We start from the raw sequence: 14,932 nt of genomic DNA, 5'->3' as shown, positions 1-14,932 counted from the left end.
ATCCTATCCTATAATTACCTACTGCTTCTCCTCTCTACCCCTATTATAAAGGAGGATCTTGAAGATGTAAGAGGGACTAAAGTCATTATATCACAGTGGATGAAGAGCAAACCTCTAACCCAGGAATAGCTGGATTCAAGCCCTTTTCTGGTACCTACTGGCTCTAATACTGTGGACAAGTCCCTTACCCTTTCACTGTGCTAGGCAATTCTCTAAGACAAAGTTGTATAGAGAGGACTAACCTGCATTGGTAAAGGACCTCCCTTCCTTATGAAAGTGAATTATATACCAATACAGACAAATGGAATCATAGGTCCAGGTCATATCTCCTAAAATGAACTCATATGTTTTGTCTCTTAGCTGGATGGATCCCAAGATAAGAGGTGAGCTGGAATCAGTCCTTTAGAAATGGGGCTGATGGTGCTCATTCAGGAACCTCTAAGGGACTAGCAAAGGCCCAGCCAGCCGCCACCACGGAATAGAAATGAGGAATGTTTTAATGTTGGCAAAATTGCTTTTAATGGCTTCAGTATGAAAGAGGAAAATTATTCTTGTTTTGATTTTCTCTTGGTTAAATTTTCTTTCAACCTCCACTTCCCCACACCATACAATGGTGATTATTTTCCCCAATCTGTTGTGTGTGACTAATTATTAACTGCCAGTGGTAACATCCAGACAAGTTACCACCTTCATGGAGGCATCCAGCCAAGGAGTGGAGATATGGGCCAGGGCAGTGATGAGAGAGAGAATGTGCCAGCCTCAGCACATATTCTCTACCCCCCTGACACCCTTTCCCCATGCCTGCCATATGTGTGTTGAGGTTTAGTATTTCAGTTGGCATGTCTCTTCGTGTGTGTGTATATGTGTTTGTGTGTGTAGGTACATATATTTGCATGTGTGTTTTGCTCTAGGGGAAAGAAAAAAATCTTAGATTAGGAGTCAAAAGATTTGGTTTTTATCCCTTATTCTACCATTCTCATGCTACTTTGATCTTACTTGACTGAATCTCTTCACTGTCATGGGACTCAATTTTTCCATCCATCAAAAGGGATGACTAAAAACTCACTATAAGAATAATGAGGAACAAATTAAATAATGGATATGGAAACTCTTTGAAAGGTTAATGGCATATAGCATAATGATGTTGAAGTTGTTTGTCCTTTGTTGTCTAAGAGGACCATGACATAAGGGAAGTGATGCTATAAAATGAAGTGAATTGGATTTAAGTGAGGGAAGGCTGTGTAAGGTCACCTACCTCAATTTCCCCTCCAGATCCATCTGAGTCCAGAGGTCAGACAAAAATTAGGATATCTTGATTAAGGCCAGTTCCAATAATCTTGTGATAAAGAGAGCCATCTACATCCATAATGAGGATTGTGGGAACTGAGTGTGGATCATGACATAGCATTTTCACTCTGTTTGTTGTTTATTTGCATTTTGTTTTCTTCCTCTTTTTTTTCCTTTTTGACCTGATTTTTCTTGTGTAGCATAATATTTTTTATTATAACTTTTTATTGACAGAACATATACCTGGGAAATTTTTACCACATTATCCCTTGCACTCACTTCTGTTCTGACTTTTCCCTTCCTTCCCTCCATCCCCTCTCCTAGATGGCAAGCAGTCTTATATATGTTAAATATGTTATAGTATATCCTAGATACAATATATGTGTGCAGAACCAAACAGTTCTCTTGTTGCACAGAGAGAAATGGATTCAGAAGGTTATTTTTACTTTCTGGTAAAAAGAAAAACAAAAATGCAAACAGTTTACACTCATTTCCCAGTGTTCCTTCTCTGGGTGTAGCTGTGCAGCACAATAATTGTAGAAATATGTATAGAAGAATTGCACATGTTTAACATATATTGGATTACTTGCCATCTAGGGGAGGAAATGGGGGAAAAGGGAGGAAATTTGGAACACAAGGTTTTCAAAGATCAGTGTTGAAAAATTATCCATGCATATGTTTTGAAAATAAAAAAACTTTAATAGTTTTTTTTTTAAAAGATTAAGATATGCTGAGGTTTACTGGCTACATTTCTTTCTTAAGGACCACATTTTAAACCAAAACCACTTTGAGTCTCATTGATTGGCCATCAATAGGTCCCAGGTCAAGTCCCATTTGGTCATTTTTTGGGTACTTAAAAAAGTGTGGGAGAGGAGAGATATTAGACTGACTAACAAAGTGAAGGTCCACAGAACTGTTGTGCTGACCTCATTCTTGTATGCCTGTGAAACCTGGCTAGTATACCAACATCATGCTGGGAAACTGAATCACTTCCATTCGAATTGTCTTAAGATTCTGAAAATCACCTGGCAGGGTAAGAAACCAGATACTACAATCCTTTCTCGAACTAAACTGCAATACATTCCAACTCTACTGCAGAGAACATAACTATGTTGAGTTGGCCACATTGTTCAAATTGTCAAAAAAATTTTTTATGGAACTCTCACACAGGACAAGTGCTCACAAGGTGATCAGAAAAAGTGATATAAGGACACTCTCAAAGACACTGTCTCAAGAACTTTAGAATTGATTGTATGACCTGGAAGACACTGGCACAGGACTGTCCAGCATGGCCTGCCCTCATCAGAGAAGGTACTGCACTCTATTAGCAAAACAAAATTTAATTAGCCCAAAGGAAACATGAGATATGCAAAATTAGAAAAGCTACTCCAAATGTTCATATGGACTATTTATGTCCAATCTGTGGCAGAGCATTCTGGACTCATATTGGTCTGATTGGCCACAGTCTCACACACTATAACTCAACTCTAATCTAGTGATGTCATTTTGGTTCTCTTTGAGAATGAAGGACAATAACCAATCACCAATCAACCATTCATTCATTCATTTAGATTTTTGGAGTGGGTGAAAGAAGAGATTTTTTTTTGCTTCTATTGCTACTTCACTTGGATCATAGAATTGGTGCAGCCTCAGTCAAATTGAAACCTGTTGAAGACCTTAGCTTAAAAAGGTCAAGGTCTCCCATTTCATCCAGGGTCATCTTCAATTGTCCAGATCTATATCTTATCACTGGATTCAGCTGCTCTGGAAGGGAAAGTGAGGAAGGTGACCTTGCACAGCCCTCACTGAGATCTAATTCACTTGCATATCATGGCATCACCTCACTGATATCGTGGTTCTCTTCAAGAACCAAGGACCAACAGCAATCCTTGCAGGTCAAGAAGTACTTATCATAATGACAACTCCTCGCCATTTTAAGACTCTGTCCAGAAAACTCTGCCTTATTTCTCCTTCTCATAAAGGCCTTTTCTATTCATTGCTATCTGGAGAAAATGTCACTATTTCAGGATTCAATGAAGGAAATTCTCCTTTAGGAGTAGTAAATCCTAAATTCTCACACAGATGTATAATCTAAATGAGAGTGTTCGATTCTCTCTTATATGCACATAAATTCAATTCAACAATCATCCTTTGAGTAGCTTGTTTGTGCAAGACATTATAGGAGGTGCTCTGGGACATATAGAGGGGAAGAAAAGCTTCTTTCTGTCCCTTATTCAGCTTATAGGTTAGTAGCAGGAGAACAAGATGTACACATCCAGGGACCATATTATTTGTCTTTGTATCCCAAATACTGAGCTGGGTAGCACAATAGATAAATCTCTGGCCCTGCATCAGAAAGACCTCAGTTCAAATTTAACCTCAGACATTTCCTAGCTATATGATTCTGGTCAAATGACACCTCCTATCTGCTTCAGTTTCCTTTTACAGTTTCTGTAAAAGGGCAGTAATATTAGTATTTGCCTCCCAGAATTGTTATAAGGAAAAAATAAGGTAATATTAAAGTGCTTTAAAAACCTTAAGGTAGTGTGTAAATGCTAGTTATTGGCATAGTATTTGGCACATGATAAGCACCTAATAATTACTTGTTGACTGAAATGAAATAAGTCCTGTGATCATAAAATTGAAAGGACTTCAGAGGTCATTTTGTTAAAACTCTTCATCTTACAGATGAGGAAACTGAGGTCCAGAGAGGTTACATGACAGCTGACTTGTAATATAATACAACACTTGTCCGACCCCATGAGGAATACAGCCTGTATAATGACGTAATCCTTCAGAGAAGGGAGAGATCCCTGTAGGCTAAGTGGTGTCAGGGTAGATAAGATAGCTATGATGTGGTGGTAAGAGCACTGGATTTGAAACCACAAAACCTGGGTTCAATTCCCAGCTTTGCTATTGTTGATTAGGTGATCTAGGGAGAATTCACTTTCCTCTTCAGAAGAAGGAGGAAGTTGGCTGACTTGATTTCAAAATTTCTTTTTGCTCCAATGTCTTTATCCCACTATTCCTAAAGAAGTGAAACTTGGCCTGGACTTTTTAAAGAATTAGGTAAAATTTTTCAATGCAGAGAGTATAGAGGAAATCATCTGAGGTATGAATAAGGACAGGAAGGTCTGTTATGCTACACAAACCTAAAATACAGTGTGTGGGTCTGGAAAGAAAATCTATTCCAATTCTAGGAGAATTTTCCAAACTGGTAGTTTGGGAGGAATAATGCTGCTGGCCCTTGGTATCTGGGCATTAACCTTATAAGGCCCCTGCTCCCTATTAGCTTCTCAAGAGTCAGGAGAATCCCTCAAGTTTCCAGAGCATTTCTGATAACTACTGAATAGTAGGCCAGTTGATCAGAGATTTACATTTAAACCTGAGGCTCTCTTTCTTTTAAAGCTAATGGGAGAGCCTAGAAAGACTTATATGAATTGATACTAAGTGAAGTGAACAGAACTAAGAGAACATTGTACATAGTAACAATAAGATTGGTTAATGATCATGTTTGATGGAGTTGGCTCTTTTCACCAATGAGGTGATTCAAAGCAGTTCCAATAGATTTGTAATGGAAAGTGCTATCCTCATCCAGAGAGAGAACTATAGACTAAATGTGGATCAAAGCATAATATTGTCATTTTTTTCATTGTCATTGTTAGTTTGTTTGCTTGGGTTTTTTTTTTCTTTCTTGTAGTTTTTTCCCTTTTGATCTGATTTTTTGGGAGTTTTTTGCTCAGCATGACAAAAATGGAAATCTGTTTAGAGGAATTGCAAATGTTTAGCCTGTATCAGATTGCTTGCTGTCTGGGAGAGGAGAAGTAGAGAAAAGAGGTGGAAAAAATTGAAGCACAAGGTTTTGCAAAGGTGAATGTTGAAAACTACCTTTGCGTGTATTTAGAAAAACAAAACGCCATTAAAATTTTTAAAAAGAGAAAGCTAATGAAGGTAATACTAGTGAAACAGGAACAAGAAGCCTCAGAGGGTTCCCATTTCTAATTTTCCAAAGAACAAAATTCCTGGCAAATCTTCCTGAAGATATGAAAGGACATAGACTCTCAGAGCCTTCTGGGAACTTCCCAGCAGGAGAGAACAGCCCAAAAGAGAGAATTTGGAATAGAGATGGGAGGAGTATGTGCATTACTCCTTTAAAAGGTATGAACTTGTATAATCAGGCTTTCAGAAAAGGGGGCTGGGAAAGGGAGGGAGGTAAGTGAGAGTCAAGCCAAAGAGATGTCACACCCCAAGGAGGCAGAGAGGGTAAAAGAAGAGCAGCTAAAACAAAGGGAAGGAGGAGGAGGAGGACAGCTGAATGCTCATGCTGAGGGCTCCTCTCTCCAAATGAGGACACTGAGAAGGTTAAGGGCGGGGATCCTCCTACTTCTCTTCCTCCTCCTCCTCCTCCTCCTCCTTCTCCTCCTCCTCCTCCTCTTCTCATGCAGTTTGGGATTCCCCCCACCTTCTCTATCCTCCCCATCAATAGTTACAGTCAGTTCCAGGAATGGCTCTTTCTTTCTCCTCAGCTGACTCAGCTGATATATACAGGTACATAGGTCTTAAAGAATATAGGAAAACATGGGGTTTAGAGATTGGACTTGTAGTTTCCATGGTAAATGAAAATCCCAGGCAAGGAAATCTCAATCTCCCCATATTGGTTAATATTTTTTTCTGTAATTTTTCATTGAGAGTTTCCTAGAGTATTGAGAGATTAAGTGACTTGTCTCAGGACTATACAGTTTATATGTCACTTTCCTGCTCTGGGCCTCAATTTCCTTATCTGCAAAATGAAGAGTAGAACTTAATATTTTCCCTGGAGCTTTCTACTTCTAAATCCTACATTCTAAATCCTACACAAGCAGGACTAGATTCAGATTTTCTGCCCAACTTTCTATCCCTTGTGCTAAATTGCCTCTAGACAAAAAACAAGAAAATGGGGAAAAAAGCAAAAAATAAAAACAAAGAGCAATTTGTATAATATCATGCCACCTGTAAATAAGCCATGTTATTTGAAGAACTGTTTCTATGTTTATTTATTCATTTTAATAGTATTTTATTTTTTCAAATCCATGCAAAAATTTTCAATATTCACTTTTACAAAACCTTACGTTCCAAATTTTTCTCCCTCACTCCCCCACCCCCTCCTTAAGACAGTAAGCAATCCAATATAGGTTAAACATGTGCAATTCTCTTTGAAGAACTGTTAAGAAGATATCTATCATGTGTCAGACACTGTTTAGTTATAGGGATACAAACACACACCCCAAAACTTAACAAGTCTGTCCTCAAGGAAATTACACTTTATTGAGGGAGATGAATTATAAAAAATACAAAATGAATACAAATAGAACATGAATGCTCACTTGCCAGAAATTCTGTAGAATGGACTTCTGCATTGGATGGGATATCGAACCAAAAGAATCCTGAAATCTTTTCACAAATCTCAAGTTTCTGCTATACCTATTTTCCTTTTAACATCTTTGTAAAGTAGAGAAGGGATAAGAAGTATTCTAATTTTGAGTAGTCCCAAGGATGGAACTAAGACCAAGGAATGGGATCAAAATATTAAAGAAAGAGCACCAAATTTGGAGTCTAAAGATCTGGATTGGAATCATAATTCTGCAACTGTGTGGCTATGGACAAGTCCCTTTCCTGTCCTGGGTCTTAGTTTCTCTATGCTTTCTAGTTCTGAATCCTGTAGTCATATCAGTTACAGAGTCAGATTTCAGCTTGATATTAGGAAAAACTTCTAAACAATTAGTTACCTCTAAATGTAGTTGGCTCTTTTGGGAAATGGTAAGTTTTCTGTAAGTCAAAGATTTACAGCTATTTAATAGTGGATGTAGAAGGGATTTCTGTCCAGATATAGACTGGACTGGTAGATTTCCAAGTGTGAGATTCTATAATTATTACAGAGAGAGAATCTGCGAGTCTGAGAAAGTCAACCACAAGGCATTAAATGATTCCTGACTAGGATATGAGTCTTTGCACCATGATGCACCTCCTGACTTTCTCCTTGGCTAGAATCAAACAGTAATTCCCTCAGGATTACAAACAGAGAGGACAAGGACTGGCCGTTGTCACAGTAGCCCTGACCTGACTTCCTTCCTTCCTATTATTCAGCTTAAGCCAAAAGAGTTACTGCCTTTTATGGAATCACCCACCACCCTGAGCCTAGTCACATCAGGTGTCTTAGGGTGGCATGAATTAAAACTGTAGGTGGTGTTCCTAGGGAGTAAATAGACAATGTTTGCAGCTGACAGCACCGCCATTTACAGTGTTTTCCTCAGCAGCAGCTGAAGCGTGGGAAAACAAGCTGAGATGAGTTTAGGTCTTAGAAATCAAGTGATGCTGGAAGATCTGAGCACTGGATGGGAGAAGAATGAAGCCAATCCAACACTGAAAAGTTATTGGATCCTAAGCAAGACACTCGGTATCTCTAAAACACAATTTCTTCACATATGGAGATAATTAAACATCTAGAATCCAATTTATAGGATTGTTGTTAAGATCGAATGAGGGGCAGGTGTGTGATATAGTGGAAAGAATACTGGCTCCACATCCAAAGATCTGAATTACAATTCTACCATTGCCTCTTGATATCTGTATGAGTTTGAATCTTTTCACTTATTGTCTATATTACCTTATGTAAATCACTTAAACTTTCTCAGATTCAGCTTTGTCACCTATAAAATGATTAAAAATTGAACTAGATGATCCTTAAGATCTTTTTCCTCAATAAGTTTATCATTTTATGATATATATATGAAGTGAGAAAGATTTAAAGAATTATATTATATATTAACATTATATTATGTTATATTTAATTACATTATGTTAGATTGTATAATTTTTATATTATATTGTTAGGTTACATTGTTATATCATATTTCATTATGTTATGTTATATTGTATAATTTTATATTGTAATATGTGTTATGTTGTTAGGTGATATATTATTTCATATTTCATTATGTTATATTGTATTAAATATTATGTTTATTATATTATATTTAGTATAGTTTATTATATTATTATATTATGTTAGGCTATAAGATGTATTATTATTATTATTATTATGTCTCTTACTATAAAGAGCAAAATATCAATATAAAGTGGATACAGCTTGGGTGGGCCTATGACTTGTGATTCTGAGAAAAGCAATTTCAAAGGTTAAAGTCACCAGCCCTGCTTGGGGGAGGGTGGTATGGGTGCTGCAAATATTCCTGAAACCAAAGTGGACCTGTAATTCCTGGAGACTTGGATTACAGAATATCAATTTTTGCTAGGCTTGGAACCCCATGGATTCTTGGTTCTAGATTTTAAATCTTAACTAAGTGGTGTTGACTCCCTAAGGGGCCCTGGCTTATTTTGCTTTGAGGAAATGATGTGTTGAGTGCTGATGCAAAGGCCTGCAATAAATGATTGGCACAGCCCTTCTGTACATCAAACAGCTCTTAAATAATAATATTTTGATGAGTTAAGTGTAAATGAATGGGAAACACATGGATTAAATTTCCGTGAAATGCATATGGATATAAAAATGAAAGGAAAGGGGCTTGGGAAGCACATGCTGGGATTTATTTTACCTAAAGCAACTCCCCCTCCAGACCCCAAATCATTTGAGACATTTGATGTATTCCAAGAAGGGCTGTCTTTTCCCAGCCCCCTACAAGACCCTCCAATGTGGGAGGAGGGAGAGAGCGAAGGTCTTCTGATGGAAGACATGCAGAAACCACATGTGGGTATTGGCATTAACCCCAACTTGTTCCCTCTGCCCTGTTGGAGCACTTTGGGGATGGAAGAGAGAGCATGGTGCTTGTTCACAGCTCAGCCTGTGGAACGGCTGATAACTCAACAGCCGAAATAGACCCTGGGTCTCTGCTCATCCAGGGAGCCCCAGAGCTGATTGTGTGATGCATCAGAAAAAAAATGTAAACTAAATAATGTTTAATTGACAGAGCAGATTGTTTACTTTCAAATAATTGCACTAAATTGCAGTGCTTAAAAAGTACTTAGTCTCTGCTGCTTGCATCTTTCAGCCTATTACAGTGCAGAGGGAGTTATGGGAATGGGGGATGGGTGCAACCATCTAGTAATAGGCAGATGGGGGAATCAACTGTAATAAAGACACCCCCTCCCTCCCAACATACAAACAAATGGTTGGACTGCTAGTTTTATCTATACTCTATATGTTTATATGGACAGCCTTGATGACTAAAGCTTTACCACCTTTTCCCTGGGGGTCATGATTTGGTTCTTTTGAATTTCTTCAAGGATGTTTGATGTTGAACTAGTTTTTTCAGTACCTTACTTGTTCACATCATCCTAGATTATTCTAAAACTTCTATAATGGGGACTAATTCCCATTGGGAAGTGTGTGCTATTGATGTCAGATTAATGTTTTTCCTTGGAGATCAATGACACCGTATTATATAAGTTCTTTACTTGCCTCTCTGACCACTCCTTTCTTCACCCTGGAGCCTCCTGTCTTGACTGGTGACTCCCAGCCATGTCCACCATTTCTAGAGGCACCTCAGCTATGCTCCCATCATTCCTGTCTTGACTCATTTTCTGAACTTCCCTACCTCTCACCAGCTAGCTGCCTTGACCTGCCCTGGCTCTTTCCTCAACCTCTCCTCCATGCCATCTAAGCCCCCTTACCTCCTCCCCTCCCCTTTCTTTTCTTTTCCTGTTCTCTCCTGTCTTCTCCTCTTCTCTTCTCTCCTTTCTTCTCCTCTTCTCCCCTCCCCTTCCCTCTCCTTTTTCTCTGCTCTCCTCTCTTTTTCTCTCTTGTCCAGTTTTTCCCCCCCACTCTCACTGCCAACATTTTGGTCCAAAATCAGAGTTGCCTTAATCCAAAGTCAATGGAGCAATTATGAAATTTTAGCAAGTTTGGTGTTTTTGCTTGATGGCACGGGACCTAGAGTAAAGAAGATCTGAGTTTAAATCCAGCCTTCAATACTTAGTAGCTGTGTGACCCTGAGCAAGTCACTTTACTATTATCTGCCTCAGTTTCCTTATCAGAAAATAGGAATAATAGTAGTACCTACTTCCAGGGTTATTGTGAGGATCAAATGAGGTATTTATAAAGTACTTAGCATTGTATCTGCCACATAGTAGATATTTAATACTTGTTTCCTTCCTTCTTTCCTTCCTCCCTCCCTTCCTTCTTCCTTTCCTTCCTTTCTTCCTTCCTCCTTCCTTCCTTCCTTCCTTCTTTTCTCCCATTCCTCTCTTTCTTCCCCTCATCTTTCCTGCCTTCCTTTCTTCTTTCTTTCCTATCAAGCCTAAGGTTATCTCATTCAGGTATTTCTGAATACTCAGTTTCTGGTGACTGGCCTTGGACTCTGACATCTCTAAAGTGACTATCCCAAGACCAAAGTATCAGAAGGAGATCTACCTGTGCATTGGCTTTGGTTCATGTTGGCTTCACTAAAGCCACTTTTCCCTGACCACTTTAACTGTTTACTTCTAAGGTCAATGGATATTGCCCCATCAATTTCCTTAGATATTTTCTCCATAGACCATGAAAAATAGACATGACAACTATAAAATAAATGTTGGATATTGAGATAGAAGAATGATTTAAAATCTCAACTCTGATACTTATTATCTGTGTGACTTTGAACAAGTCACTTACAATCTCATTGGACCTCAGTTTCCCCATCTGACAAATGAATAATTAGACTAGGTGGCCTATTAGGTCCCTTTTTGGTTCTAAAATGTGCTTCTAAGATACATAGGGTAATGTTCAAACCAAGTAAATCTTGTTCTTTCATCAAATGGAAAAATGATAAAGCTTTTCTTTTTCTTCTAACCTGAAATGAATAAAAAAAATTAGTTGTAAAAGAGACCTTAGGTTAATCCCATCTGGATTAACCCTCTCATTTTGTAGATGAGGAAATTGAGTCTCTGAGAAAAGAAATAGATTGCCTATGATCCCATAGGAAAAAAAATAGCACTTTGGAGATTTGTCAAAGCATCAATTCAATTGAATAAACATTTATTATATATCTATTTAATAGATAAATGTGTAAGGCACTATGCTGGATGTGACAGATACAAAAAAAGATAACATAGGCCCTACTCTCAAGAAACTTACAATCCAATGGGATGGGGGCATATACATCAGTGTGATATAAGGGAGGAGATAAATTTGAAGGAATCGTCTAATCACGGTTCTGTGATTCAAGGAGAAAAAAGCTTATTTTCATTTAGGGAAAGGAAACTAAAAGAAGGAGAATGGATGGAGAAGCTTCATAAGAAGGCAGTGATCTAGCCCCAATAGAAGGGAGAGAATTCAATCAACAATGGAGAAGATGAAGGATCATTCACATTATCAATAAGCCATTAACTAAGAATTTTTATTAATATGCAAATTCCTTTAAAGAAGAAGAAAAATAATTTCCCTCAGTAGTTTATTTTGCCATGCAGAGGATTTATTAATTATTAATTGGCCAGAAGAGATTAAAGAACATGTATATAGCACTATAAGGTTTATGAAAGTGTTTCCAGTCTCCCTTCAACTTCTCTTTGTTGCTTAACTGATGATTGTTGGTAAAGCCAGAATCCTATGAGAACTTGAGTTGGCTTCATTAATATTTTCAAAAACTCTTGAGACAATGTGACATAGTAAATAGAGAGCAGTGTGACCCTGAGCACATCATTTGACTTTTTTATGTCCATGGCAATTTTCTAAAATTATAGGTTTTAGAGTGAGTGGTGATTCCATGTCAGTTAAGAGTTTTCTCAATTGGAGTTGACTATGATATTGAAATCACAAGTATGGTTTGTCTTTTTTTTATTATATTTTGGAAAGCTTATCTAAATCCCAGGGCACTTGATCAGTTCTCTATCCAGCCTGTGGCATCAACACCACTCCTATTCTGACCATCTCTGAGAATTTTCTCATGTATAAAATGAGGATGCAGGGGTAAGTACCCCTCAAGATCCCTTCTAGATCAAAATCTGTAATCCTATGTTTGTCAGGTGCAATCTTCTCATCTTATAAATCAGAAAACCAAAATTCAGAGAGAGAAGGGAACATGCTCAAATTCATATCAATTGTTAATGACCACATTAGTATTCCAACCAAGGCCATGTGAGCCAGCTTAAATCAGCTAGAGATAGTAATGGTGAAATTTTCAATTTAAGCATTTACAATTAGGGAAATCACCAAACAGGACAATTGAGTGTTGCAGTAGGCAAAGTGCCAGGATTGGAGTCAGCAAGACTCATCTTTCTGAAGTTAAATCCAGCCTCATAAACTTCCCAGCTGTGTGACTCTGGGCAAGTCACTAAACCCTATTTGCACCAGTTTTCTCACCTGTAAAATGAAATGGAGAAAAAAGTGAAAAATCACTCTAGTACCTTTGCCAAGAAAACCCTAAATGGGGTAACAACAAATCAGACACGACTGAATTGAATGAACAACAAAATCACCAATTGCTATAAGTCAGGGCTTCATTTATTGGTTTGTTGATTGTCTAGTATTAAGAAAGTGGTGGAGAAAATGTTAACAATACAACTTAAACTTGACTAAACTTTAAACTAAACTTGACTAAAATTTGCTATATGTCCAAATTTGGAGGAGAGGGTACATGCTAAACATATACCATCATGTCCCTAATTTCACCTGTTTTTATTTTGTCATTCTGATACTCTTTGAGGGAGCAGAACTTAGTTTTGTGTGTGTGTTTTGCAGGTGGAGTTGGGAATGGAGAGGCAGAGGAGCATACAACATGGAATACCAATCCCTAGGTTTCCTCTTTCCCAGAACAATTACATGATGTCTTATAGTTCCCACAACATATTCTCTCTATTTTATTTCACATCAAAGGATAGTATAGTAATGACTTTTTAGAAAATTTTTAAGGGAGAAACAACATTTTTGCCAGGTTGGTTTTACCTCTTTATTGTGAAGAAGGATGATTATAATCTCCATTTTTCTCAGTTACTTCTTACCTTTCCAAAGCCAAGAGCCTCAACTAAAATCCAAGTTAAATTGCCTAAAGAGTAGTAATTTTCCTACTAGATCCTGTCTTTTTCCCTTTCTTGGAAGTGGAAAGAACAGAAATCTAAAGAAACAGAAAGAAATCTAAAGGGTTCAAAGGCTGGCTCTGCCCTTTACTATGGGTATGATTTTAGGCAAACCTCTTAACCTCACTGGGTCTTATTCCTCACTTGTAAAAATGAAAGAATTGGACCAAATGGCCTTTCCAACTCAACATTTATAATCTAATCCTATTACATTTTTTCCCTTCCCTAGTCTTTCTTCATTTAGCTCTTTTTAGTCTAACCAATGTGTCCTGGAAAGGAACAGAAGATAATATCATTCTCTCAAGAAAATTCACAGGGGGAACAAAAATAATCAAGTTTCTAAAGTTTTGTCACAAGCATTTATGCTGCTTTATGCCATCAGACACATGGCAAGGTTTACATAATATAAACATGTGTGTGTCTACATGTCTATGTATATGCGCATGTGTGCATGTATACTTAAAACTGATTTCCAGGGTAGGAATTCTTTGTTGTCAGTTTCCTCCTGGGTGAGGAAATGACATTCTTGTTCTTGGGGAACCAAAATATAAAGCCTTAGCCCAGCCAAACAACAAAGGATGTTAATAAGCCCTCCTGATCTGCCAGCATCTGCATTACCTGAGTTTCCCCTAAAAGCACAAATGAGGGCAATCGCCAGCTTCTAAATATAGGTATTTGTGGGAGTCTGTTGGCAGGAACAAGAAAGGTTTGCTTCAGTGCTGTGGTTTGCCTTGAAACCCAGTCAAGCCCCAACTTCTAAACACAAAGCAGCTGTTTTGCCCAGTCTCCAAGCCTGGATGTTTCATATTGATAGCTGTTTCTTTTTTTTTTTTTCTCTCTCTCTTTTTTCTTTTTCTCTCTTTCTTTCTTTTTGAGTCCATTACTAAAGTGGCATAGTGTAAATGAAATTGGGTTTGCCACAAGTCCAAAGAGAGCATTATCTGCCACAGACAATCAGGGATTTTCAGAGGATCTGTATGTAAATTGTTCTGGGCATATCTATCCCCTAACCCCAATGTTTACAGAAGAAAGGAAAAAATAGAAATCGATCTATGAAGCTGGTACAGGGGGCGGGTCAGGCAGGGCAAAGTATTCTGTTGCGGCCCTTTCAGGCACATGAAATGCCAGCTGATCTTTATCTGGGCCCAAACGGGGGTATCTTTAAAGAAAATCTCATGTTCCACACTCTGAGCCAGTTTCGTACTTTCCTATCCTGGGCAAAGAGTTCCATCATTGAATCTGCCCTGATCAGGTAACATCCCTGGTACCGTAGCAAGCATTCCGATCTTGCCTCACCACCTATTTTTTTTTTTTTTTTGGCCCTTTCTGGGGAGGTATGGTCTTGTCCCTGATCCTGTCTCCGGCTTCCCAGACCTGGGTGTCACATTTCGAGCAATGGTCCTGTTCACACTGGAGTTTTCCTTGAAATGGCCATTTCTGAGGGGGCCTGAAGACTTTGTACATGGGTGTTGGGAGGTATGTGTCCACACTTGTATAAGTACAGATGTCCCTATGTATGCATCTATTCAGAAATTTCACAGCAATAAATCAAACTGTTTGACAATTCCACGTAAGCAGGGGAACATGGAACTTCACAGTGGCC

Source organism: Antechinus flavipes, chromosome 2, assembly GCF_016432865.1.
Source record: "Antechinus flavipes isolate AdamAnt ecotype Samford, QLD, Australia chromosome 2, AdamAnt_v2, whole genome shotgun sequence".
NCBI classification, from domain to species: Eukaryota; Metazoa; Chordata; class Mammalia; order Dasyuromorphia; family Dasyuridae; genus Antechinus; species Antechinus flavipes.
This window is presented reverse-complemented; position numbering follows the sequence as displayed.